The sequence below is a fragment of the Pleurodeles waltl genome, chromosome 10 (genome assembly GCF_031143425.1).
Source record: "Pleurodeles waltl isolate 20211129_DDA chromosome 10, aPleWal1.hap1.20221129, whole genome shotgun sequence".
Classification (NCBI taxonomy): Eukaryota; Metazoa; Chordata; class Amphibia; order Caudata; family Salamandridae; genus Pleurodeles; species Pleurodeles waltl.
Genome location: NC_090449.1, coordinates 302992957 through 303019121, shown reverse-complemented (window position 1 = coordinate 303019121; position 26165 = coordinate 302992957).

Sequence of the window (26165 nt, the reverse complement as noted above, 5' to 3'; positions counted from 1 at the left end):
ACGTGAATTCCTTGATGCATTAACGGTGTATTTCACCTTCCGACCTACCCAATTCTCCCATGACAGGACAAAGGTGGGTTATCTTCTCAGTGCATTATCCGGTCCTGCCTTGGCCTGGGCAACCCCGATGGTATCATCCAACGACCCGGTATTGTCGGACTATTCCGCCTTCGTGAATCGCTTCAAACAAATGTTTAGTCGTCCAGGATTGGAGGCTTCTGCGGAAGAAGCCTTATGTGACATCCAACAAGGCTCACAAGATGTCCTTCAATGTATTACGCGTTTTCGTCAGCTAGCGGCAGAGACCACCTGGGGGGAACGTACTCTGGTGACTTTGTTTCGCAGAGGACTTAAAGAAGAAATAAAAGATGAGTTAGTACACTCCACCAGAATTGAAGATCTTCGTGGTCTGATGGATCAAGCACTCTCCATCGAGTACCGTCTTCAAGAACGACGATTGGAGAAGAGAAAGAATAGAGGATCTTCCCAGCCAAGCACTTCACGGGTTTATCTGCATCGTTCTGAGGAACCTCGCCCTCCTGCTAGAGACATAGAGGGAGAACCCATGCAAGTGGATACTACTTGAGGCCCGCTCTCCGTTAGCGAGCGGGAAGACAGACGTAAGAAAGGATTGTCTGTACTGTGGTGCTGCTGGCCACATGCTTCGTAGCTGCCCTGTACATCCTCAAAGGCCATCGGGAAACGCCACTTCCCGTCCTCTGTAAGAAGGGAGGGGACGGGATCATCGGCTATACCATCCATCAGTTCATTTATGGACAATACCACGTCCTTGTTCATGTTACCTGTCATGTTACAGCTACCTGACGGCCGTCAAGAAAGAACTATGGCATTACTAGATTGTGGTGGTAGTGGTGTTTACATGGATAAGACTTGGGCCACTACTCAACAAATTCCAACACAACCCAAAGAAATTCCAGAACAAGTGCACACAGTGGATGGATCCTTGATATCCTCTGGTCCAGTCGATACTACTACCATGACATTAAGTTTACAGTTTGGTAACCATCAAGAACACATCTCCTTTGATCTCATATCATCCCCCAACCATACCATCATTCTAGGAATTCCATGGTTCATAAGACATAATCCGTATGTGAATTGGGAAACCTGGACTATTTCCTTGTCTTCACAGTTTTGTCATGAGAACTGTTTTGCTTCCGACAAATATTGGTCACCTAAAAGATTGACACCTACTGAAAGTACTACCGGATATTCCATCAATACTGTCCAAGGAGTCCCTGAACACTATTTAGAATTTCAAGATGTGTTCCAAAAACCATCCAGACCTGTGTTACCTCCACATCGAGATTACGATTGTGCTATTCCCTTGGAACCTGGAACTGTCGTTCCCTTCGGGAGGAGGTATTCCCTCACGGGACCCGAAAAGGACGTTCTAAAGGAGTATCTGGAAGAAAATTTACAGAGTGGTCTTATTGTTCCATCGTCTTCTCCGGCAGGGGCTCCCCTCTTTTTGTACCCAAGAAGACAAAGGATCTTCGTCCTTGTCTGGATTTTCGAGGCCTCAATAAGATAACTATAAAGGATCGTTATCCTTTGCCTCTCATCAAGGATATTCTAGAGGCAGTCAGAGGGGCTCAACGTTTTACCAAACTGGATCTACGGGGAGCCTACCACCTTTTACATATTAAAGAAGGAGACGAGTGGAAAACAGCTTTCAGGACCCCATTTGGTCACTTTGAGTACAAGGTTATGCCTTTTGGTCTCACTAATGCCCCCGCAATTTGGGCTCTGTGTTTTCTGACCTTTTGAACCAGACAGTTGTAATCTACTTAGACGATATTCTTATTTATTCTAGACGTCCCGAACTCCATTCTTCTCACGTGAACAAGTCCTTCAAAGACTCCGGGAACATCAACTATCTTGTAAACCAGAAAAGTGTGAGTTTGACAAGACGGAAGTCAAATATCTGGGTTACCATTTAAGTCCCACCGGCATAGCTATGGACCAAGAAAAACTACAAGCCATCCTAGATTGGCCTTCTCCTTCTTCTATTAAGGAAACACAATGTTTTCTAGGATTAGCAAACTTTTATCGGCAGTTTATCTTAGACTTTGCGAAACAAACCAGCCACATAACTCACACTTTAAAGAAGGAAAATTTAACAAAAGGTTTTGTCTGGACTAAGGCGGCTGAAACTGCTTTTCAACGTTTAAAGAAGGCTTTCACTCAAGCACCCATCTTGAGACACCCAGATACCAACAAACAATTTATTGTAGTTACCGATGCTTCTGAAAGAGCCATCGGAGCTGTTTTACTCCAACAACAAGAAGATGATGGTCTTGAACATCCTGTTTTCTATTTATCCCATGTACTCTCTACATCGGAACAACATTACTCAGTACTAGAAAGGGAGTTATTAGCTCTGAAAACAGCCTGCCTAGAATGGAGACAGTTTCTTATGGGTTCCAAGGAGCCTTTTGAGGTGAGAACAGACCATCGTAATCTACAATGTTTACGTAATTTTGTATGCCAGAATAGTCGCCAGGCTCGTTGGGCCTTTTTCTTCAGTCAGTATGATTTTTACATCACCTATATTCCTGGATCCCAAAACATTCTGGCTGATGCTCTGTCTCGCTGTTATCCAGATTGTACTCCTACCCCATCTCAGTATCTACTTTAACCTAGTAAGATCATCGGAGTAGCTCAGTCTTTCCTGGATGAGGTACAACTGGAATACTCCAGCCTGTCTGACCATGAAGTAGAGAAACTAAAACCCCTTATATGTAAAAAGCAAGGATATTATTATTATCAGAATCTGTTGTTCCTCCCTACTAATAGAGTTAGAGAAAAGGCATTACAAATGTGCCATGATTCGCCGGTTGCTGGTCATAGAGGCATCAAGGCCACACAAGAACTTCTCTCGCGATTTTTCTGGTGGCCTACCTGGAAGTCTGATGTTGAAAGATACGTTCAGGCTTGTCCCATATGTGCTCAAGTCAAGATTCCCCGTACCAGACCTGCAGGATTACTACAGCCATTGCCTGTTCCACCAGCTCCCTGGCACACTATTTCTACTGATTTCATGTGTTCGCTCCCTCCATCAGCAGGAAACAGGGTTATCATAGTCACTGTTGATTCCTTTACTAAGATGGCTCACTTTACTGCCCTGAAAAGATTACCTACGTCCCAAGAACTAAGCCAGATATTTATCTATCATATTTTCCATCTCCATGGACTTCCACATACCATTGTATCTGACAGAGGACCTCAGTACATTTCCCGGTTTTGGAAATATTTTTGTAGGACACTAAATATCAATATAGCACTGTCATCGGGTTTCCATCCTCAGACCAATGGACAGACCGAGCATCTGAACCAAGGATTAGAGCAATACCTTCGTTGTTTTTGTAATTCTACTCAGAGCAACTGGAACACTTATCTCCCTATTGCTGAATTCTCCTACAATAATACTGTCCATAGTGCCTCTAAGGTCACTCCTTTTTTCTGTTCTTATGGCTATCATCCTACTTCTTTTCCTACTTCTCCTCAGTCTACCTCTCCTCTGCCTGCGGTTACTTCCCTTTCCAGACGACTTCTACAAATCCATAGACTAATTCGATCCAATTTGTTGAACACCAAGAGATATATGAAGAAAATAGCAGACAAGAAACGTAGGAACATTCCAGACTATCACCTTCAGGATAAAGTATGGCTTTCATCCAAATTCTTGCCCTTACTCCTTTCTCAGAATAAGTTCACACCCCGCTACTACGGGCCTTTCCGTATCCTTCAGCTGATTAATCCTGTCACTGTCCGTCTTCACTTGCCTCGTACATGGAAAATTCTTCCGGTCTTTCATGTTTCCCAGCTCAAACCTTACGTACCTGACCCTTACTCTCGTCAGTTTCCTTGTCCTCCTCCTGTGTTAGTGGATGATGTACCTGAATATGAAGTACAGGAAATTTGGGACTCTCGTATTTTTCACAAACGTCTTCAGTATCTGATTCATTGGAAGGGTTATCCTCTCAGTGAATGCTCTTGGGAAGATGCATCTTCTGTTCACGCACCTCTTCTGATTCGTCGTTTTCACCGCTTATTTCCACACGAACCTGGGCCTTCGGAGGGGGGGCCTACTGTCGCGCCGCATGCTGCAGCATGAACCGAACATTCGGCTCGGGCCGCACAACGCGTCTGCAGGACGCGGCGCGCACCCAGTCTGCTGTGTACCTTGCGAGGCCCCAGATTGGGCATGGGGCCACGCTCTGTTTCTGTGTACCGCGTTTTTCGTGCCTCCTGACCCCTCTTACCTGTTCTTTTCTTTTTTTTTCTTCTTTTTCTGGGACATCTGGTTGTACCTTCCTTTATGTTTTTTCCCCCTTCCCATGTTACCTTTTTCTTCCCAGCATTCCTTGTTCCCTATTCTCTATGGTTCCTAGTCTATTCTATTCTATGTACCTTTCCCTATCTAAGATGGTGTCCTTTTACTTCCTGTTGGTCGTTTCCTGTTTAGTGGTATTTAAGGGATGTGTTTTCTTTCTTTCCTTGCGCTGCAACACTTTCTGTTTTGATGGTGTCTTCGCACCTGATTCTTAGCCTTTCGGTTCTGGATCTCGTCAATTCTGTGTATTACCTATATTTTGCCTCTGTTGATTCCTGTTCTTTTGTTCCTGTTTCAGGAATCTATCTGTTTGGAGGTTTTTTCCCCTTTTCAGGTTTTTTTTCCCTCTGGTGCTATTTCTGAAGGGCACAGTCTGTTCTTGGCGTTTCCATTGCCTACAGCACCGTGGCTACCAGAAAGAGTCGTCCCTTTCTGGGCCAAAGCCGAACATTCAAGACCCACGCCACTCGATCTGCGGATTCCAGGCGTAAGCATCACGTAAGTCGTGACAACGTAGGTCTTTTGCAATCCTTGAACACTGGGCTGTATCAGGACACAGGGAAGATGCTGAGGCTCACAAAATGGAGGTGGCTGTCTTGGGCTTCCCTCCACAAACTTAAGGGGCCAGAGCAGGTGTGGGGGGGCGGGGCTCAGGTGCAACAGGGACTCAGAGAACCAATCAGCTAAGTCCAGTCCCTGTGGGCAGGGGGAAAGGCAGCTGCTGCTCTATTCAGAATCTCCTTGGATACAGACAGGCTGAATTCACACTTCCAAGCTAGCATAGTCTACTTTCCAGGTAAGGGAGAGATTGTTTAAAAAACAAACACTGGAACACTGCTGGGAGCGCACTCTGAAATCGGGCTTTTTTAAAGGCAAAAAACAGGGGGGCAGACAGTTTTTAAACACAATTTAAATCACAGAAACATATTACAACAATCTCCTAAAAACACACTCTGCAAGATGTATGTAGCCTTTTTAATTAGAAGAAAAAAGGGGAGGTTATGTGCCACAAACTAGTAAGGCAATTCACACTGTCATGGCAAAAACAAAATTAAAATAAACACCACTTTAAAAGAGGCCAGGCTGCCTGAAACACAGAGAGTCCAGAGTAAAACAGACACAGGTAGCTGAAATAAGCACTTTTGAACAAATAATACTATTTACCAAGAAAAATCTCAGGGCTCCTTAGCTAGGTCTTTTGCAATCCTTGAACACTGGGCTGTATCAGGACACAGGGAAGATGCTGAGGCTCACAAAATGGATGTGGCTGTCTTAGGCTTCCTTCCCCAAATTTAAGGGGCCAGAGCAGGTGAGGGGGGCGGGGCTCAGGTGCAACAGGGACTCAGAGAGCCAATCAGCTAAGTCCAGTCCCTGTGGGCAGGGGGAAAGGCAACTGCTTCTCTATTCAGAATCTCCTTTGATACAGACAGGCTGAATCCACACTTCCAAGCTAACAGATTCTACTTTCCAGGTAAGGGAGAGATTGTTTAAAAAACAAACACTGGAATACTACTGGGAGCGCAATCTGAAATCGGGCTTTTTTAAATGCAAAACACAAGGGGGGCAGATAGTTTTTAAATACAATTTAAATCACAGAAACAGATTAAAACAGTCTCCTAAAAACACACTCTGCAAAATGTATGTAGCATTTTTACTTAGAAGAAAAAAGGGGGGGTTATGTGCCACAAACTAGTTAGTCAATTCACACTGTCACGGCAAAAACAAAATTAAAAAAAACACCACTTTAAAAGAGGCCAGGCTGCCTGAAACACAGAGAGTCCAAAGTAAAACAGACACAGGTAGCTGAAATAAATACTTTTGAACAAATAATACTATTAACCCAGACAAATCTGAGGGCTCCTTACATAGGTCTTTTGCAATCCTTGAACACTGGGCTGTATAAGGACACAGGCAAGATGCTGAGGCTCACAAAATGGAGGTGGCTGTCTTGGGCTTTCCTCCACAAACTTAAGGGGCCAGAGCAGGTGTGGGGGGGCGGAGCTCAGGTGCAACAGGGACTCAGAGAGCCAATCAGGTAAGTCCAATCCCTTTGGGCAGGGGGATAGGCAGGTGCTGCTCTATTCAGAATCTCCCTGGATACAGACAGGCTGAATCCACACTTCCAAGCTAGCAGAGTCTACTTTCCAGGTAAGGGAGAGATTGTTTAAAAAACAAACACTGGAACACTGCTGGGCGCGCACTCTGAAATCAGTCTTTTTTAAAGGCAAAAAACAGGGGGGCAGACAGTTTTTAAATACAATTTAAATCACAGAAACAGATGAAAACAGTCTCCTAAAAACACACTCTGCACGATGTATGTAGCCTTTTTACTTACAAGAAAAATGTGGGATGGTTTATGTGCCACAAACTAGCAAGGCAATTCACACAGTCACGGCAAAAACAAATACAAAAAAAATCACTTAAAAAGAGGCCCGGCGGATAGCGTGGCCACGGGCGTCAAGATGGCGGTCACACTCAGAGTGCTCTGGACCCCTCCGTCATCCGCCTAGAAGGCCTAGCCGTTCCACACCCGAAGAGACAGATTAAATGACCCTGCGGAGGTCTGTAGCCGCTGCTAGACTGAGAGCTGAAGAGCTGGAGAAAATCCAACTCCAGAATCGGCCCGAGGCGGACCGCGGCCGGAACTGTGAGACTGGCAGGGTCGGCGCTCACCAGACGAAACCCCGTGGAGAAACGGGCTGGACCAAAACTTGGATCTGACAAGATAAGAGAGAGGCGAACACAAGAGAGCTCGACCCCTGGGTGGAGTCGGACTGAGCGGTTCAGACACCGAACGAGGGGGAGCGCCTGCCGCGAGGGGCCGGATCTCGTCCCGGTGGAGCCGGAGATGTGAAGGGGCTGCGCTGGATGCCGCTGACGAATCGTGCGAGCGACTTGGTTTTGAGGAGCTGTGGGCCCTACTACAACTGCCCCGGGGGTGCCTTGGGGGAGCCCCAACACCAAGAAACATCGGACCCGGCCTACCGTGGGGGCCCCTGGGACCACGCTCACAGGTTGCGCACTGGAGTGGTGCGTGCCCGGACCAAAGAAGCCAGACCGGAGCGGGGGCCCATTCCCCCCCTTCTTGGCCCTTCGCCGCAGTGTGGCGCGGCACCTGAGCTCCGGTGCTTCGGGGGGCATCCCCCTTGGATCGGAGGGGGTCCGGAGCCACAATGGGAAAAGACATGGCTGCCAGGTAACCCCCACCTCACAACAGAAAATCGAGCAATACACCATCCTCGCGACCCCCGGGGAGGATGCCGCCGTTCCGCTGGGGGCCTCCGCACCTGACAGAGTAAACGCAATCCTCCTGGCTATCCAGTCCTCGCAGCTGGCAGTAGAATCTAAAATAGGAGAGGTGTGCGTGGACATGGGCCTCATTAGACAAGACTTCAGAAACGCAGTGGGCCGCATAACTGAGGTGGAAACCGGAGTCTCACAAACTGAAGACGACCTCGCCAAACTTAAAACTAAGGTATCCCAATATAAAACCCGGACTGGCGAGCTCCACCGAAGGGCCGAAGACGCTGAAAATCGTTCCAGGAGAAACAACCTGCCCTTCGTGGGTTTCCCGGAGGGAGTGGAAGAGAACAAAGCGTCCGAATTCCTAGAGAGCTGGATCAAGTCCTGGATGCCCGACCAGACACTGTTGCCATGGTTCTCGATCGAACGGGCACACCGGTCACTGGCCCCCGACCACCTCCCGGGGGCCCACGCAGGCCGGTGAACGCTCGCTTTATCAACTTCAAAGACTGGGGCAGAGTCCTTGCGGAGGCCAGACGCACAGCCGACCTCCTGTGGGACAATCACAAAATCGTAGTGTTCTCTGACTACACCTGGGAGGTGCAGAACAGGCGTCGGTCCTACGAGCGAGTCAAACAAAAGCTTAGAGCCATGCAGCTCTCCTATATGTTGCTGTTCCCCGCATGCCTAAAAGTCATCATGACTGGAAAGACCTACTTCTTCGACACCCTGGAGGAGGCATGGGCCTGGCTGACGGAAGAGGCTCCGAAATCCCGTAGAGAACCCAGAGAACAGACGGACACCTCGGCGGGGGACCATTCCCTCCCCTGAAGGGATCGGAAAAGAAGCCGAAGACGCGCTGGACCCAGGTGCCGGGATTTAGCGGACCCCGTAGACTTAGCACACGGGGGCAAGAGGGTGATCTGGGGACCGACTTGGGAGAAGCACCGAGAGCCACCCAAGTGGGAACGACTCTACACAAGGAACTAAGGAGGACAGTCTAAGTGAGTCCCCAACATTGGGCTGACAAGAACTACCCGACCCGCACCAAACTGCTGAGCCCTGATGGACTGGGCTAGATCCAGACAAGACGAGCGCGAGCTGAACGCCCGCTTCGAGGCAAAGCCCCAAAGCTTAATGGGTGTATTACGGTTAACTTTTCAAACATATATTGCAGAAGTTCCGTGCACCAGGAGGGGTCCACCACTCCACTTTAGAGCCAGCTTTAGTAGTTAAACTGGTTAAAATGGGCATAAGGGTGACAGATGCTTCTTGGGTGGCAGTATGGGGTGGGGGAGTTGGGGGGAACTACGTTTATATCTCAGTTACAAGTTAATGTATTCATAGGTTTTCTTAAAAATAAGGGGTTTTCTTTTTCTTCTTCTCTTTCTTTCTTGCTCCATGACGTGAAGTGCTTTGACAGATACACTCAGGGAGAGTGTTGGCTACTACACACTCTACCCTTCCCACGTGTTGCTCCCAATGATTAAAATTCTGTCCTGGAACGTAAAGGGCCTCCTGGACAAAATTAAAAGATCAGCGATATATAACACTTTGCGCAGATACACGCCCGCTGCGATCCTGTTGCAGGAGACACATCTCCTTGGGACCAAATGCCCCATGCTAGCCAGAGGGGGATACGACAGAGTCTACCACGCGGGCTTCTCCAGAGGCTCCAGAGGAGTAGCTATCTTACTTCATTGCTCACTACCCATAACAATAACGGCCACACACGCCCACCCACTAGGTAGATATATGGTGGTAACTGGGCTACTACACGGATGACCTCTTAACCTGGTGAGCATATATGCCCCCCTAGCAGGACTAGAGACTTTCCTGACCTCTCTCGGGCAGACCATAGCGGTCCTCCCCCAAGCTATCACATTGATAGGAGGCAATTTCAACGCAGTGCTGCACCCCGAGTTGGACATATCAGGAAACAGAACGGCCAACCGGTCATCCAGAGCATCGACTGTTAGGGACTGGGCTGACAGCCTCGGCCTGTGCGAAGTATGGAGAGCCTGGCACCTCAGCACCAGACAAATCACACACACATCAGCTGCGCATGGGTCACACGCTAAGATCGAGCTCATATTCGCCCCAGCATTAGACATAGCTAGTGTTACGGGAGTTGCGATCCTTCCCCATGGGGTTTCCGACCATGCACCTATGCAGGTACGCCTGGGCGGAACCGACCCAACTAGCAGACCTACTTGGAGACTAAACGCCTGGTACTTGCAGGATGAGGGATGCAGGGAAGCAGTGAGAGTTCGATTGACACAATAGTTTGAAAAAAACATAAGATCAGTGCAATCTCTGGGCACGATCTGGGCAGCATGTAAGGCGACAGTTAGAGGTCATGCCAAGCATCTCATCCGAGTGAGAGACCGCGCCCGTATCTCCTAAATAGCTGGACTAGAATCACAAGCAATGCTCCAAGAGCGCAGACACCTTGCCGCCCCCTCAACCCAGGACCTCTGCCAGCTCCTGAAGGTGCGTGAGGAGATCAAAGCTCTCACTCTGGAATCCACCAAACATATGTGGAGGGCTTCCACCGCCCAAATATACGGTGGGGAGACAAAAATGGGAAACTCCTGCATTGGCTGGCCAAGCGGCCAATGGCCAACAGAATCATATCCGAAATCTCGGATGAGTCCGGAGCACTCGCCAGAACCCATAAAGACATCGCACAGAGCATTGCAACCTATTATGCGCACCTATACATAGAACGCCCTCGGCCCCAGGTGGAGAGAGACTCCCCGCTTCTCTGCGACATCACTCTTCCCAGAGTGTCTCCTATAATAACAGACATGCTCGATGAACCGTTAACCCTAAGGGAGGTAACAACTGCAATAGCCCCATTGGCCCCAGGGAAGACCCCTGGCCCGGACAGCTTTCCAACAGAGCTATAGAAGGGATGTAGCGACATAATAGGGCAACACCTTTTTAACATGTATGAGGAAGCCGAGAGTACGGGATACTTCCCCCCCAGGCATTGATCAAGCTACAATTGCAGTGATTCCTAAAACCCAGCCTCCATCACGAAACTGCGCGGAATACCGGCCCATTTCCCTTTTGAATATTGAAGTTAAGATACTCTCCTCAATCCTTGTAACAAGATTAAAACCCGCCCTCACACCATTAATCCACCCTGATCAATGTGGCTTTATGCCCTCCGGGAGCACCAGGCACTGCATTAGACGCCTGCACTTGGCCCTGGCACACCGTGGTGCCCTAACTGAGTCACCCAAAGCTCTACTCCTTTCTTGACTTTGAAAAGGCATTCAACACTGTGGACTGGTAATACCTGCACAAGGTCCTAAAGAGGAATGGGATAGGTCCCAGATTTTAGAAACTCGTGGGACTTCTGTACTCCATGCCAACGGCCAGAGTGTAGGTAAACAGAGTTGTGTCGGACCCTTTCCACATAGGGCGTGGCAAACGCCAGGGTTGTCCTTTATCCCCACTCCTCTTTGCTCTTGTAATAGAACTGCTTGCAAAACTGTTCAGGGAAGACCATCTGATCGAGGGATGGTCCTGGCCCTCTGGTCCAGAAGATCGTGTGGCGCTTTACGCCTACGACGTCCTCTTATACGTTGCTAACCCGGCTGCAAGCGGCCCGCATATTCTACAGATCTTAGACCTATTCTCAGAGGCCTCCGGCCTCACTTTAAACCACCGTAAATTCCTACTGATCCCAATACATTCTGCTAGGGACTGCATCAACTGGCAACAGGCCATTCCCATCCGTCGAAACAGTTTTACGTATTTGGGAGTTTCTGTTGCCCCATACCAGAACTAACATGGGAACTCAACGTCACACGACTCATAATCAAAGTCAAAGCCGACCTCCAACGTTGGCAAACCCTACCTCTTAACTTACTTGGGAGAATAGAACTTTTCAAAATTATGGTCCTCCCAGACTTCCACCGGTTGGTGGAAACGACTTCCCAAACAAACCCCACTGTGGCATGGTAACATTCTCGCTGAGGTCACGGGACTACAGGGGTTCCAGAAATGGGACGCCATCGGGATCTCCACGCTGGGGGATGTCTGGGAGGGATCACACGTGAGGTCCTTTGAAGATCTCCAAGGAACCTTCTCCCAGAGCAAAGTGCAATTTTATAAGTACCTCCAGATCCGCCATGCCTTGGCGACACACATACGAACTGACATGCCTGTCCCAGAACACTCCCCAATGGAGGCGAAGGTACTAATGGGTAACCTAGGCAGAGGAGGAAACTCGCAGATATACCGCTCACTAATAACCAACCCATCCAGTACTCTAGATAGACTTTGTGGCTGGTGGGAGGGATGGGTGGGGAAAATTGAAGAGGGAGAATGGGAAGAGGCCCTGGTGGCACCAGGACCCCTAACTATATCTACCAAACTCCGTATTGTGCAGATTTACTTTCTACACACTGCATACATGACACCCAAGAGACTACACGAAGCAGGTCTCCGCTCCACGGCTACCTGCCCAAGATGCCCCCAGCCGGAAGCAGACTTCTATCACATGACATGGTCATGCCCAGTCATAGAGACTTACTGGAGAGCAATTGCAACAGAGATCTCCAGAACCCTACATACTAATCTAATGCCAGACCCACTTCCGTTCCTATTGGAGGTGATGGAGGACACTGACCTAAGAAGAGCGAAGAGAACCTTTCTGAGAATAGCATGCCTGGTAGCCAAAAGAGATATTATGGCCAAATTGATGACAGAAGGGTTGCCATCCCTAAACAAATGGAGGCAGGGAATGGACTGGTGTGCACAACAGGAGAGACTGGTATGTGAGGCCTGGGGCTGCCCGGGCAAATACGATAAGATTTGGGGAGGATGGGAGGCTTTGACGGGTGACTAGAGCATAGAAGAGCCTAACACACATTTGAAACTTCAACCCCACAAACAAATCCATACCCGCACGGACCTTGAGCCCTCCCCCGGTCAAGGGCCGGGATCCCGAGAAACCTATCTCCCACTACTGTGAGGTATGGTAACCGGAAGCTGAATCCTCTCTTAGAACTGGTCTTTCAACACTATTACAACCAAAACGCCTATAACCAACGCCACTCAGCACTCATGGACTGGGAGCACTCCCATTACTTTCTTTATTTTAATTTAGGTGAGTCTACCCGATCTTACTTCTTTTTTCCTTTTCATGGTAAGACATTATAGAGTACTGTGTGTCACTTGGTTGAAAGTTGCATATGATGTTAAGTTTTATTTACTTCAAACAATAAAAATGTCATTATTAAAAAAATAAAAGAGGCCAGGCTGCCTGAAACACAGAGAGTCCACAGTAAAACAGACACAGGTAGCTGAAGTAAACACTTTTGAACAAATAATACTATTTACCCAGAAAAATATCAGGGCTCCTTATCTAGGTCTTTTGCAATCCTTGAACATTGGGCTGTATCAGGACACAGGGAAGATGCTGAGGCTCACAAAATGGAGGTGGCTGTCTTGGGCTTCCCTCCACAAATTTAAGGGGCCAGAGCAGGTGTGGGGGGGCGGGGCTCAGGTGCAACAGGGACTCAGAGACCCATTCAGCTAAGTCCAGTCCCTGTGGTCAGGGGGAAAGCCAGCTGCTGTTCTATTCAGAATGTCTTTGGATACTGACAGGCTGAATCCACACTTCCAAGCTAGCAGGCACTACTTTCTAGGTAAGGGAGATATTGTTTAAAAAACAAACATTGGCATACTGCTGGCACGCACTCTGAAATTGGGCTTTTTTAAAGGCAAAAAACAGAGGGGCAGACAATTTTTAAACACAATTTAAATCACAGAAACAGATTAAAACAGTCTCCTAAAAACATTCTCTGCACGATGTATGTAGCCTTTTTACTTAGAAGAATAAAGGGGGGATTATGTGCCACAAACTAGCAAGGCAATTCACACAGTCGCGGCAAAAACAACTTTTAAAAAAAACACCACTTTAAAAGAGCCCAGGCTGTCTGAAACACCGAGAGCCAGAGTAAAACAGACAAAGGAAGCAGAAATAAATACTTTCAAACAAATAATACTATTTACCCAGAAAAATCTCAGGGCTCCTTACCTACGTCTTTTGCAATCCTTGAACACTGGGCAGTATCAGGACACACGAAAGATGCTGAGGCTCACAAAATGGAGGTGGCTGTCTTGGGCTTCCCTCCACAAACTTATGGGGCCAGAGCAGGTGTGGGGGGGGGGTGGGGCTCAGGTGCAACAGGGACTCAGAAAGCCAATCAGCTAAGTCCAGTACCTGTGGGCAGGGGGAAAGGCAGCTGCTGTTCTATTTAGAATCTCAGTGGATAGAGAAAGGCTGAATATACACTTCCAAGCTAGCAGACGCTACTTTCCAGGTAAAGGAGAGATTGTTTAAAAAACAAACATTGGAATACTGCTGGGCGCGCACTCTGAAATCTGGCTTTTTTAAAGGCAAAAAACAGAGGGGCAGACAATTTTTAAACACAATTTAAATCACAGAAACAGATTAAAACAGTCTCCTAAAAACATTCTCTGCAAGATGTATGGAGCCTTTTTACTTAGAAGAATAAAGGGGGGATTATGTGCCACAAACTAGCAAGGCAATTCACACAGTTGCGGCAAAAACAAATTAAAAAAGAAACACCACTTTAAAAGAGGCCAGGCTGCCTGAAACACAGAGAGCCAGAGTAAAACAGACAAAGGTAGCAGAAATAAATACTTTCAAACAAATAATACTATTTACCCAGAAAAATCTCAGAGCTCCTTACCTAGGTCTTTTGCAATCCTTGAACACTGGGCTGTCTCAGGACACACAGAAGAGGCTGAGTCTCACAAAATGGAGGTGGCTGTCTTGGACTTCCCTCCACAAACTTAAGGTGCCAGAGCAGGTGTGGGGCGGCACTCAGGTGCAACAGGGACTCAGAGAGCCAATCAGCTAAGTCCAGTCTCTGTGGGCAGGGGGAAAGGCAGCTGCTGCTCTATTCAGAATCTCCTTGGATACAGACAGGCTGAATCCACACTTCCAAGCTAGCAGAGTGTACTTTCCAGGTAAGGGAGACATTGTTTAAGAAACAAACACTGGAATACTGCTGGGCGCGCACTCTGAAATCGGGCTTTTTAAAAGGCAAAAAACAGGGGGGCAGACAATTTTTAAACACAATTTAAATCACAGAAACAGATTAAAACACTCTCCTAAAAACACACTCTGCAAGATGTATGTAGCCTTTTTACTTAGAAGAATAAAGGGGGGGGGGTATGTGCCACAAACTAGCAAGGAAATTCACACTGTTGCAGCAAAAACAAATAAAAAAAAAACACCTCTTTAAAAAAGGCCATGCTGCCTGAAACACAGAGAGTCCACAGTAAAGCAGACACAGATAGCTGAAGTAAACACTTTTGAACTAATAATACTATATACCCAGAAAAATCTCAGGGCTCCTTACCTAGGTCTTTTGCAATCCTTGAACACTGGGCTGTATCAGGACACAGGGAAGATGCTGAGGCTCACAAAATGGAGGTGGCTGTCTTGGGCTTCCCTCCACAAACTTAAGGGGCCAGAGCATGTGTGGGGGGGCGGGGCTCAGGTGCAACAGGGACTCAGAGAGCCAATCAGCTAAGTCCAGTCCCTGTGGGCTGGGGGAAAGGCAGCTGCTGCTCTATTCAGAATCTCCTTGGATACAGACAGGCTTAATACACACTTCCAAGCTAGCAGAGTCTACTTTCCAGGTAAGGGAGAGATTGTTTAAAAAACAAACACTGGAACACTGCTGGGCACGCACTCTGAAATCGGGCATTTTTAAAGGCAAAAAACAGGGGGCAGACAGATTTTAAACACAATTTAAATCACAGAAACATATTAAAACAATTTCCTAAAAACACACTCTGCAAGATGTATGTAGCCTTTTTACTTAGAAGAGAAAAGGGGAGGGGGTTATGTGCCACAAATTAGCAAGGCAATTCACAGAGTCACGGCAAAAACTAATTTGAAAAAAGCACCACTTTAAAAGAGGCCAGGCTGCCTGAAACACAGAGAGTCCACAGTAAAACAGACACAGGTAGCTGAAATAAACACTTTTGAACAAATGATACTATTTACCCAGAAATATCTCAGGGCTCCTCACCTAGGTCTTTTGCAATCCTTGAACACTGGGCAGTATCAGGACACATGGAAGATGCTGAGGCTCACAAAATGGAGGTGGCTGTCTTGGGCTTCCCTCCACAAACTTATGGGGCCAGAGCAGGTGTAGGGGGGTAGGGCTCAGGTGCAACAGGGACTCGGAAAGCCAATCAGCTAAGTCCAGTACCTGTGGGCAGGGGGAAAGGCAGCTGCTGTTCTATTCAGAATCTCCGTGGATACAGACAGGCTGAATCCACACTTCCAAGCTAGCAGACGCTACTTTCCAGGTAAGGGAGAGATTGTTTAAAGAACAAACATTGGAATACTGCTGGGCGCGCACTCTGAAATCGGGCTTTTTTAAAGGCAAAAAACAGAGGGGCAGACAATTTTTAAACACAATTTAAATCACAGAAACAGATTAAAACAGTCTCCTAAAAACATTTTACTGTAAGATGTATGTATCCTTTTTACTTAGAAGAATAAAGGGGGGGGGGTTATGTGCCACAAACTAGCAAGGCAATTCACACAGTCGCCGCAAAAAAAATAAAAATAAAAAATACCACTTTAAAAGAGGCCAGGCTGCCTGAAACACTGAGAGCCAGAGGAAAACAGACAAAGGTAGCAGAAATAAATACTTTCGAACAAATAATACTATTTACCCAGAAAAATCTCAGGGCTCCTTACCTACGTCTTTTGCAATCCTTGAACACTGGGCTGTATCAGGACACAGTGGAGATGCTGAGGCTCACAAAATGGAGGTGGCTGTAGTGGGCTTCCCTCCACAAACTTAAGGGGCCAGAGCAGGTGTGGGGGGTGGGGCTCAGGTGCAACAGGGACTCAGAGAGCCAATCAGCTAAGTCCGGTCCCTGTGGGCAGGGGGAAAGGCAGCTGCTGCTCTATTCAGAATCTCCTTGGATAAAGACAGGCTTAATACACACTTCCAATCTAGCAGAGTCTACTTTCCAGGTAAGGGAGAGATTGTTTAAAAAACAAACACTGGAACACTGCTGGGCGCGCACTCTGAAATCGGGCATTTTTAAAGGCAAAATACAGGGGGGCAGACAGATTTTAAACACAATTTAAATCACAGAAACAAATTAAAACAATCTCCTAAAAAGACACTCTGCAAGATGTACGTAGCCTTTTTACTTGGAAGAGAAAAGGGGAGGGTTATGTGCCACAAACTAGCAAGGCAATTCACAGAGTCACGGCAAAAACTAATTTTAAAAAAAACACCACTTTAAAAGAGGCCAGGCTGCCTGAAACACAGAGAGTCCACAGTAAAACAGACACAGGTAGCTGAAATAAACACTTTTGAGCAAATAATACTATTTACCCAGAAAGATCTCAGGGCTCAATACCTAGGTCTTTTGCAATCCTTGAACACTGGTCTGTATCAGGACACAGGGAAGATGCTGAGGCTCACAAAATGGAGGTGGCTGTCTTGGGCTTCCCTCCACAAACTTAAGGGGCCAGAGCAGGTGCGAGTGGGCGGGGCTCAGGTGCAACAGGGACTCGGAGAGCCAATCATCTAAGTCCAGTCCCTGTGGGCTGGGCGAAAGGCAACTGCTGCTCTATTCAGAATCTCCTTGGATACAGACAGGCTGAATCCACACTTCCAAGCTAGCAGAGTCTACTTTCCAGGTAAGGGAGACATTGTTTAAGAAACAAACACTGGAATACTGCTGGGCGCGCACTTTGAAATCAGGCTTTTTTAAAGGCAAAAAACAGGGGGGCAGAAAAATCGTTCCAGGAGAAACAACCTGCGCTTCGTGGGTTTCCCAGAGGGAGTGGAAGAGAACAAAGCGTCCGAATTCCTAGAGAGCTGGATCAAGCCCTCGATGCCCGACCAGACACTGTTGCCATGGTTCTCGATCGAACGGGCACACTGGTCACTGGCCCCCGACCACCTCCCGGGGGCCCACGCAGGCCAGTGAACGCTCGCTTTATCAACTTCAAAGACTGGGGCAGAGTCCTTGCAGAGGCCAGACGCACACCCGACCTCCTATGGGACAATCACAAAATCGTAGTGTTCCCTGACTACACCTGGGAGGTGCAGAACAGGCGTCGGTCCTACGAGCGAGTCAAACAAAAGCTTAGAGCCATGCAGCTCTCCTATATGTTGCTGTTCCCTGCACGCCTAAAAGTCATCATGATTGGAAAGACCTACTTCTTTGACACCCTGGAGGAGGCATGGGCCTGGCTGACGGAAGAGGCTCCGAAATCCCGTAGAGAACCCAGAGAACAGACGGACACCTCGGCGGGGGACCATTCCCTCCCCTGAAGGGATCTGAAAAGAAGCCGAAGACGCGCTGGACCCAGGTGCCGGGATTTAGCGGACCCCGTAGACTTAGCACACGGGGGCAAGAGGGTGATCTGGGGACCGACTTGGGAGAAGCACCGAGAGCCACCCAAGTGGGTACGACTCTACACAAGGAACTAAGGAGGACAGTCTAAGTGAGTCCCCAACATTGGGCTGACAAGAACTACCCGACCCGCACCAAACTGCTGAGCCCTGATGGACTGGGCTAGATCCAGACAAGACGAGCGCGAGCTGAACGCCCGCTTCGAGGCAAAGCCCCAAAGCTTAATGGGTGTATTACGGTTAACTTTTCAAACATATATTGCAGAAGTTCCGTGCACCAGGACGGGTCCACCACTCCACTTTAGAGCCAGCTTTAGTAGTTAAACTGGTTAAAATGGGCATAAGGGTGACAGATGCTTCTTGGGTGGCAGTATGGGGTGGGGGAGTTGGGGGGAACTACGTTTATATCTCAGTTACAAGTTAATGTATTCATAGGTTTTCTTAAAAATAAGGGGTTTTCTTTTTCTTCTTCTCTTTCTTTCTTGCTCCATGACGTGAAGTGCTTTGACAGATACACTCAGGGAGAGTGTTGGCTACTACACACTCTACCCTTCCCACGTGTTGCTCCCAATGATTAAAATTCTGTCCTGCAACGTAAAGGGCCTCCTGGACAAAATTAAAAGATCAGCGATATATAACACTTTGCGCAGATACACGCCCGCTGCGATCCTGTTGCTGGAGACACATCTCCTTGGGACCAAATGCCCCATGCTAGCCAGAGGGGGATACGACAGAGTCTACCACGCGGGCTTCTCCAGAGGCTCCAGAGGAGTAGCTATCTTACTTCATTGCTCACTACCCATAACAATAACGGTCACACACGCCCACCCACTAGGTAGATATGTGGTGGTAACTGGGATACTACACGGATGACCTCTTAACCTGGTGAGCATATATGCCCCCCTAGCAGGACTAGAGACTTTCCTGACCTCTCTCGGGCAGACCATAGCGGTCCTCCCCCAAGCTATCACATTGATAGGAGGCAATTTCAACGCAGTGCTGCACCCCGAGTTGGACCTATCAGGAAATAGAACGGCCAACCGGTCATCCAGAGCATCGACTGTTAGGGACTGGGCTGACAGCCTCGGCCTGTGCGAAGTATGGAGAGCCTGGCACCTCAGAACCAGACAAATCACACACACATCAGCTGCGCATGGGTCACACGCTAAGATCGAGCTCATATTCGCCCCAGCATTAGACATAGCTAGTGTTACGGGAGTTGCGATCCTTCCCCATGGGGTTTCCGACCATGCACCTATGCAGGTACGCCTGGGCGGAACCGACCCAACTAGCAGACCTACTTGGAGACTAAACGCCTGGTACTTGCAGGATGAGGGATGCAGGGAAGCAGTGAGAGTTCGATTGACACAATAGTTTGAAAAAAACATAAGATCAGTGCAATCTCTGGGCACGATCTGGGCAGCATGTAAGGCGACAGTTAGAGGTCATGCCAAGCATCTCATCCGAGTGAGAGACCGCGCCCGTATCTCCTAAATAGCTGGACTAGAATCACAAGCAATGCTCCAAGAGCGCAGACACCTTGCCGCCCCCTCAACCCAGGACCTCTGCCAGCTCCTGAAGGTGCGTGAGGAGATCAAAGCTCTCACTCTGGAATCCGCCAAACATATGTGGAGGGCTTCCACCGCCCAAATATACGGTGGGGAGACAAAAATGGAAAACTCCTGCATTGGCTGGCCAAGCGGCCAATGGCCAACAGAATCATATCCGAAATCTCGGATGAGTCCGGAGCACTCGCCAGAACCCATAAAGACATCGCACGGAGCATTGCAACCTATTATGCGCACCTATACATAGAACGCCCTCGGCCCCAGGTGGAGAGAGACTCCCCGCTTCTCTGCGAAATCACTCTTCCCAGAGTGTCTCCTATAATAACAGACATGGTCGATGAACCGTTAACCCTAAGGGAGGTAACAACTGCAATAGCCCCATTGGCCCCAGGCAAGACCCCTGGCCCGGACAGCTTTCCAACAGAGCTATATAAGGGATGTAGCGACATAATAGGGTAACACCTTTTTAACATGTATGAGGAAGCCGAGAGTACGGGACACTTCCCCCCCAGGCATTGATCAAGCTACAATTGCAGTGATTCCTAAAACCCAGCCTCCATCACGAAACTGCGCAGAATACCGGCCCATTTCCCTTTTGAATATTGAAGTTAAGATACTCTCCTCAATCCTTGTAACAAGATTAAAACCCGCCCTCACACCATTAATCCACCCTGATCAATGTGGCTTTATGCCCTCCGGGAGCACCAGGCACTGCATTAGACGCCTGCACTTGGCCCTGGCACACCGTGGTGCCCTAACTGAGTCACCCAAAGCTCTACTCCTTTCTTGACTTTGAAAAGGCATTCAACACTGTGGACTGGTCATACCTGCACAAGGTCCTAAAGAGGAATGGGATAGGTCCCAGATTTGAGAAACTTGTGGGACTTCTGTACTCCATGCCAACGGCCAGAGTGTAGGTAAACGGAGTTGTGTCGGACCCTTTCCACATAGGGCGTGGCAAACGCCAGGGTTGTCCTTTATCCCCACTCCTCTTTGCTCTTGTAATAGAACTGCTTGCAAAACTGTTCAGGGAAGACCCTCTGATCAACGGATGGTCCTGGCCCTCTGGTCCAGAAGATCGTGTGGCGCTTTACGCCTACGACGTCCTCTTATACGTTGCTAACCCGGCTGCAAGCGGCCCGCATATTCTACAGATCTTAGACCTATTCTCAGAGGCCTCCGGCCTCACTTTAAACCACCGTAAATTCCTACTGATCCCAATACATTCTGCTAGGGACTGCATCAACTGGCAACAGGCCATTCCCATCCGTCGAAACAGTTTTACGTATTTGGGAGTTTCTGTTGCCCCATACCAGAACTAACATGGGAACTCAACGTCACACGACTCATAACCAAAATCAAAGCCGACCTCCAACGTTGGCAAACCCTACCTCTTAACTTACTTGGGAGAATAGAACTTTTCAAAATGATGGTCCTCCCAGACTTCCACCGGTTGGTGGAAACGACTTCCCAAACAAACCCCACTGTGGCATGGTAACATTCTCGCTGAGGTCACGGGACTACAGGGGTTCCAGAAATGGGACGCCATCGGGATCTCCACGCTGGGGGATGTCTGGGAGGGATCACATGTGAGGTCCTTTGAAGATCTCCAAGGAACCTTCTCCCAGAACAAAGTGCAATTTTATAAGTACCTCCAGATCCGCCATGCCTTGGCGACACGCATACGAACTGACATGCCCGTCCCAGAACACTCCCCAATGGAGGCGAAGGTACTAATGGGCAACCTAGGCAGAGGAGGAAACTCGCAGATATACCGCTCACTAATAACCAACCCATCCAGTACTCTAGATAGACTTTGTGGCTGGTGGGAGGGATGGGTGGGGAAAATTGAAGAGGGAGAATGGGAAGAGGCCCTGGTGGCGCCAGGACCCCTAACTATATCTACCAAACTCCGTATTGTGCAGATTTACTTTCTACACACTGCATACATGACACCCAAGAGACTACACGAAGCAGGTCTCCGCTCCACGGCTACCTGCCCAAGATGTCCCCAGCCGGAAGCAGACTTCTATCACATGACATGGTCATGCTCAGTCATAGAGACTTACTGGAGAGCAATTGCAACACAGATCTCCAGAACCCTACATACTAATCTAACGCCAGACCCACTTCCGTTCCTATTGGAGGTGATGGAGGACACTGACCTAAGAAGAGCGAAGAGAACCTTTCTGAGAATAGCATGCCTGGTAGCCAAAAGAGATATTATGGCCAAATTGATGACAGAAGGGGCGCCATCCCTAAACAAATGGAGGCAGGGAATGGACTGGTGTGCACAACAGGAGAGACTGGTATGTGAGGCCTGGGGCTGCCCGGGCAAATACGATAAGATTTGGGGAGGATGGGAGGCTTTGACGGGTGACTAGAGCATAGAAGAGCCTAACACACATTTGAAACTTCAACCCCACAAACAAATCCATACCCGCACGGACCTTGAGCCCTCCCCCGGTCAAGGGCCGGGATCCCGAGAAACCTATCTCCCACTACTGTGAGGTATAGTAACCGGAAGCTGAATCCTCTCTTAGAACTGGTCTTTCAACACTATTACAACCAAAACGCCTATAACCAACGCCACTCAGCACTCATGGACTGGGAGCACTCCCATTACTTTCTTTATTTTAATTTAGGTGAGTCTACCCGATCTTACTTCTTTTTTCCTTTTCATGGTAAGACATTATAGAGTACTGTGTGTCACTTGGTTGAAAGTTGCATATGATGTTAAGTTTTATTTACTTCAAACAATAAAAATGTCATTATTAAAAAAATAAAAGAGGCCAGGCTGCCTGAAACACAGAGAGTCCACAGTAAAACAGACACAGGTAGCTGAAGTAAACACTTTTGAACAAATAATACTATTTACCCAGAAAAATATCAGGGCTCCTTATCTAGGTCTTTTGCAATCCTTGAACATTGGGCTGTATCAGGACACAGGGAAGATGCTGAGGCTCACAAAATGGAGGTGGCTGTCTTGGGCTTCCCTCCACAAATTTAAGGGGCCAGAGCAGGTGTGGGGGGGCGGGGCTCAGGTGCAACAGGGACTCAGAGACCCATTCAGCTAAGTCCAGTCCCTGTGGTCAGGGGGAAAGCCAGCTGCTGTTCTATTCAGAATGTCTTTGGATACTGACAGGCTGAATCCACACTTCCAAGCTAGCAGGCACTACTTTCTAGGTAAGGGAGATATTGTTTAAAAAACAAACATTGGCATACTGCTGGCACGCACTCTGAAATTGGGCTTTTTTAAAGGCAAAAAACAGAGGGGCAGACAATTTTTAAACACAATTTAAATCACAGAAACAGATTAAAACAGTCTCCTAAAAACATTCTCTGCACGATGTATGTAGCCTTTTTACTTAGAAGAATAAAGGGGGGATTATGTGCCACAAACTAGCAAGGCAATTCACACAGTCGCGGCAAAAACAACTTTTAAAAAAAACACCACTTTAAAAGAGGCCAGGCTGTCTGAAACACCGAGAGCCAGAGTAAAACAGACAAAGGAAGCAGAAATAAATACTTTCAAACAAATAATACTATTTACCCAGAAAAATCTCAGGGCTCCTTACCTACGTCTTTTGCAATCCTTGAACACTGGGCAGTATCAGGACACACGAAAGATGCTGAGGCTCACAAAATGGAGGTGGCTGTCTTGGGCTTCCCTCCACAAACTTATGGGGCCAGAGCAGGTGTGGGGGGGTGGGGCTCAGGTGCAACAGGGACTCAGAAAGCCAATCAGCTAAGTCCAGTACCTGTGGGCAGGGGGAAAGGCAGCTGCTGTTCTATTTAGAATCTCAGTGGATAGAGAAAGGCTGAATATACACTTCCAAGCTAGCAGACGCTACTTTCCAGGTAAAGGAGAGATTGTTTAAAAAACAAACATTGGAATACTGATGGGCGCGCACTCTGAAATCGGGCTTTTTTAAAGGCAAAAAACAGAGGGGCAGACAATTTTTAAACACAATTTAAATCACAGAAACAGATTAAAACAGTCTCCTAAAAACATTCTCTGCAAGATGTATGGAGCCTTTTTACTTAGAAGAATAAAGGGGGGATTATGTGCCACAAACTAGCAAGGCAATTCACACAGTTGCGGCAAAAACAAATTAAAAAAGAAACACCACTTTAAAAGAGGCCAGGCTGCCTGAAACACAGAGAGCCAGAGTAAAACAGACAAAGGTAGCAGAAATAAATACTTTCAAACAAATAATACTATTTACCCAGAAAAATCTCAGAGCTCCTTACCTAGGTCTTTTGCAATCCTTGAACACTGGGCTGTATCAGGACACAGGGAAGATGCTGAGGCTCCCAAAATGGAGGTGGCTGTCTTGGGCTTCCCTCCACAAACTTAAGGGGCCAGAGCATGTGTGGGGGGGGCGGGGCTCAGGTGCAACAGGGACTCAGAGAGCCAATCAGCTAAGTACAGTCCCTGTGGGCTGGGGGAAAGGCAGCTGCTGCTCTATTCAGAATCTCCTTGGATACAGACAGGCTTAATACACACTTCCAAGCTAGCAGAGTCTACTTTCCAGGTAAGGGAGAGATTGTTTAAAAAACAAACACTGGAACACTGCTGGGCACGCACTCTGAAATCGGGCATTTTTAATGGCAAAAAACAGGGGGGCAGACAGATTTTAAACACAATTTAAATCACAGAAACATATTAAAACAATTTCCTAAAAACACACTCTGCAAGATGTATGTAGCCTTTTTACTTAGAAGAGAAAAGGGGAGGGGGTTATGTGCCACAAATTAGCAAGGCAATTCACAGAGTCACAGCAAAAACTAATTTGAAAAAAGCACCACTTTAAAAGAGGCCAGGCTGCCTGAAACACAGAGAGTCCACAGTAAAACAGACACGGGTAGCTGAAATAAACACTTTTGAACAAATGATACTATTTATCCAGAAATATCTCAGGGCTCCTCACCTAGGTCTTTTGCAATCCTTGAACACTGGGCAGTATCAGGACACATGGAAGATGCTGAGGCTCCCAAAATGGAGGTGGCTGTCTTGGGCTTCCCTCCACAAACTTATGGGGCCAGAGCAGGTGTAGGGGGGGTAGGGCTCAGGTGCAACAGGGACTCGGAAAGCCAATCAGCTAAGTCCAGTCCCTGTGGGCAGGGGGAAAGGCAGCTGCTGCTCTATTCAGAATCTCCTTGGATAAAGACAGGCTTAATACACACTTCCAATCTAGCAGAGTCTACTTTCCAGGTAAGGGAGAGATTGTTTAAAAAACAAACACTGGAACACTGCTGGGCGCGCACTCTGAAATCGGGCATTTTTAAAGGCAAAATACAGGGGGGCAGACAGATTTTAAACACAATTTAAATCACAGAAACATATTAAAACAATCTCCTAAAAACACACTCTGCAAGATGTACGTAGCCTTTTTACTTGGAAGAGAAAAGGTGAGGGTTATGGGCCACAAACTAGCAAGGCAATTCACAGAGTCATGGCAAAAACTAATTTAAAAAAAAACACCACTTTAAAAGAGGCCAGGCTGCCTGAAACACAGAGAGTCCACAGTAAAACAGACACAGGTAGCTGAAATAAACACTTTTGAGCAAATAATGCTATTTACCCAGAAAGATCTCAGGGCTCAATACCTAGGTCTTTTGCAATCCTTGAACACTGGTCTGTATCAGGACACAGGGATGATGCTGAGGCTCACAAAATGGAGGTGGCTGTCTTGGGCTTCCCTCCACAAACTTAAGGGGCCAGAGCAGGTGCGGGTGGGCGGGGCTCAGGTGCAACAGGGACTCGGAGAGCCAATCATCTAAGTCCAGTCCCTGTGGGCTGGGGGAAAGGCAGCTGCTGCTCTATTCAGAATCTCCTTGGATACAGACAGGCTGAATCCACACTTCCAAGCTAGCAGAGTCTACTTTCCAGGTAAGGAAGACATTGTTTAAGAAACAAACACTGGAATACTGCTGGGCGCGCACTTTGAAATCAGGCTTTTTTAAAGGCAAAAAACAGGGGGGCAGAAAAATCGTTCCAGGAGAAACAACCTGCGCTTCCTGGGTTTCCCGGAGGGAGTGGAAGAGAACAAAGCGTCCGAATTCCTAGAGAGCTGGATCAAGCCCTGGATGCCTGACCAGACACTGTTGCCATGGTTCTCGATCGAACGGGCACACCGGTCACTGGCCCCCGACCACCTCCCGGGGGCCCACGCAGGCCGGTGAACGCTCGCTTTATCAACTTCAAAGACTGGGGCAGAGTCCTTGCAGAGGCCAGACGCACAGCCGACCTCCTGTGGGACAATCACAAAATCGTAGTGTTCCCTGACTACACCTGGGAGGTGCAGAACAGGCGTCGGTCCTACGAGCGAGTCAAACTAAAGCTTAGAGCCATGCAGCTCTCCTATATGTTGCTGTTCCCCGCACACCTAAAAGTCATCATGACTGGAAAGACCTACTTCTTCGACACCCTGGAGGAGGCATGGGCCTGGCTGACGGAAGAGGCTCCGAAATCCCGTAGAGAACCCAGAGAACAGACGGACACCTCGGCGGGGGACCATTCCCTCCCCTGAAGGGATC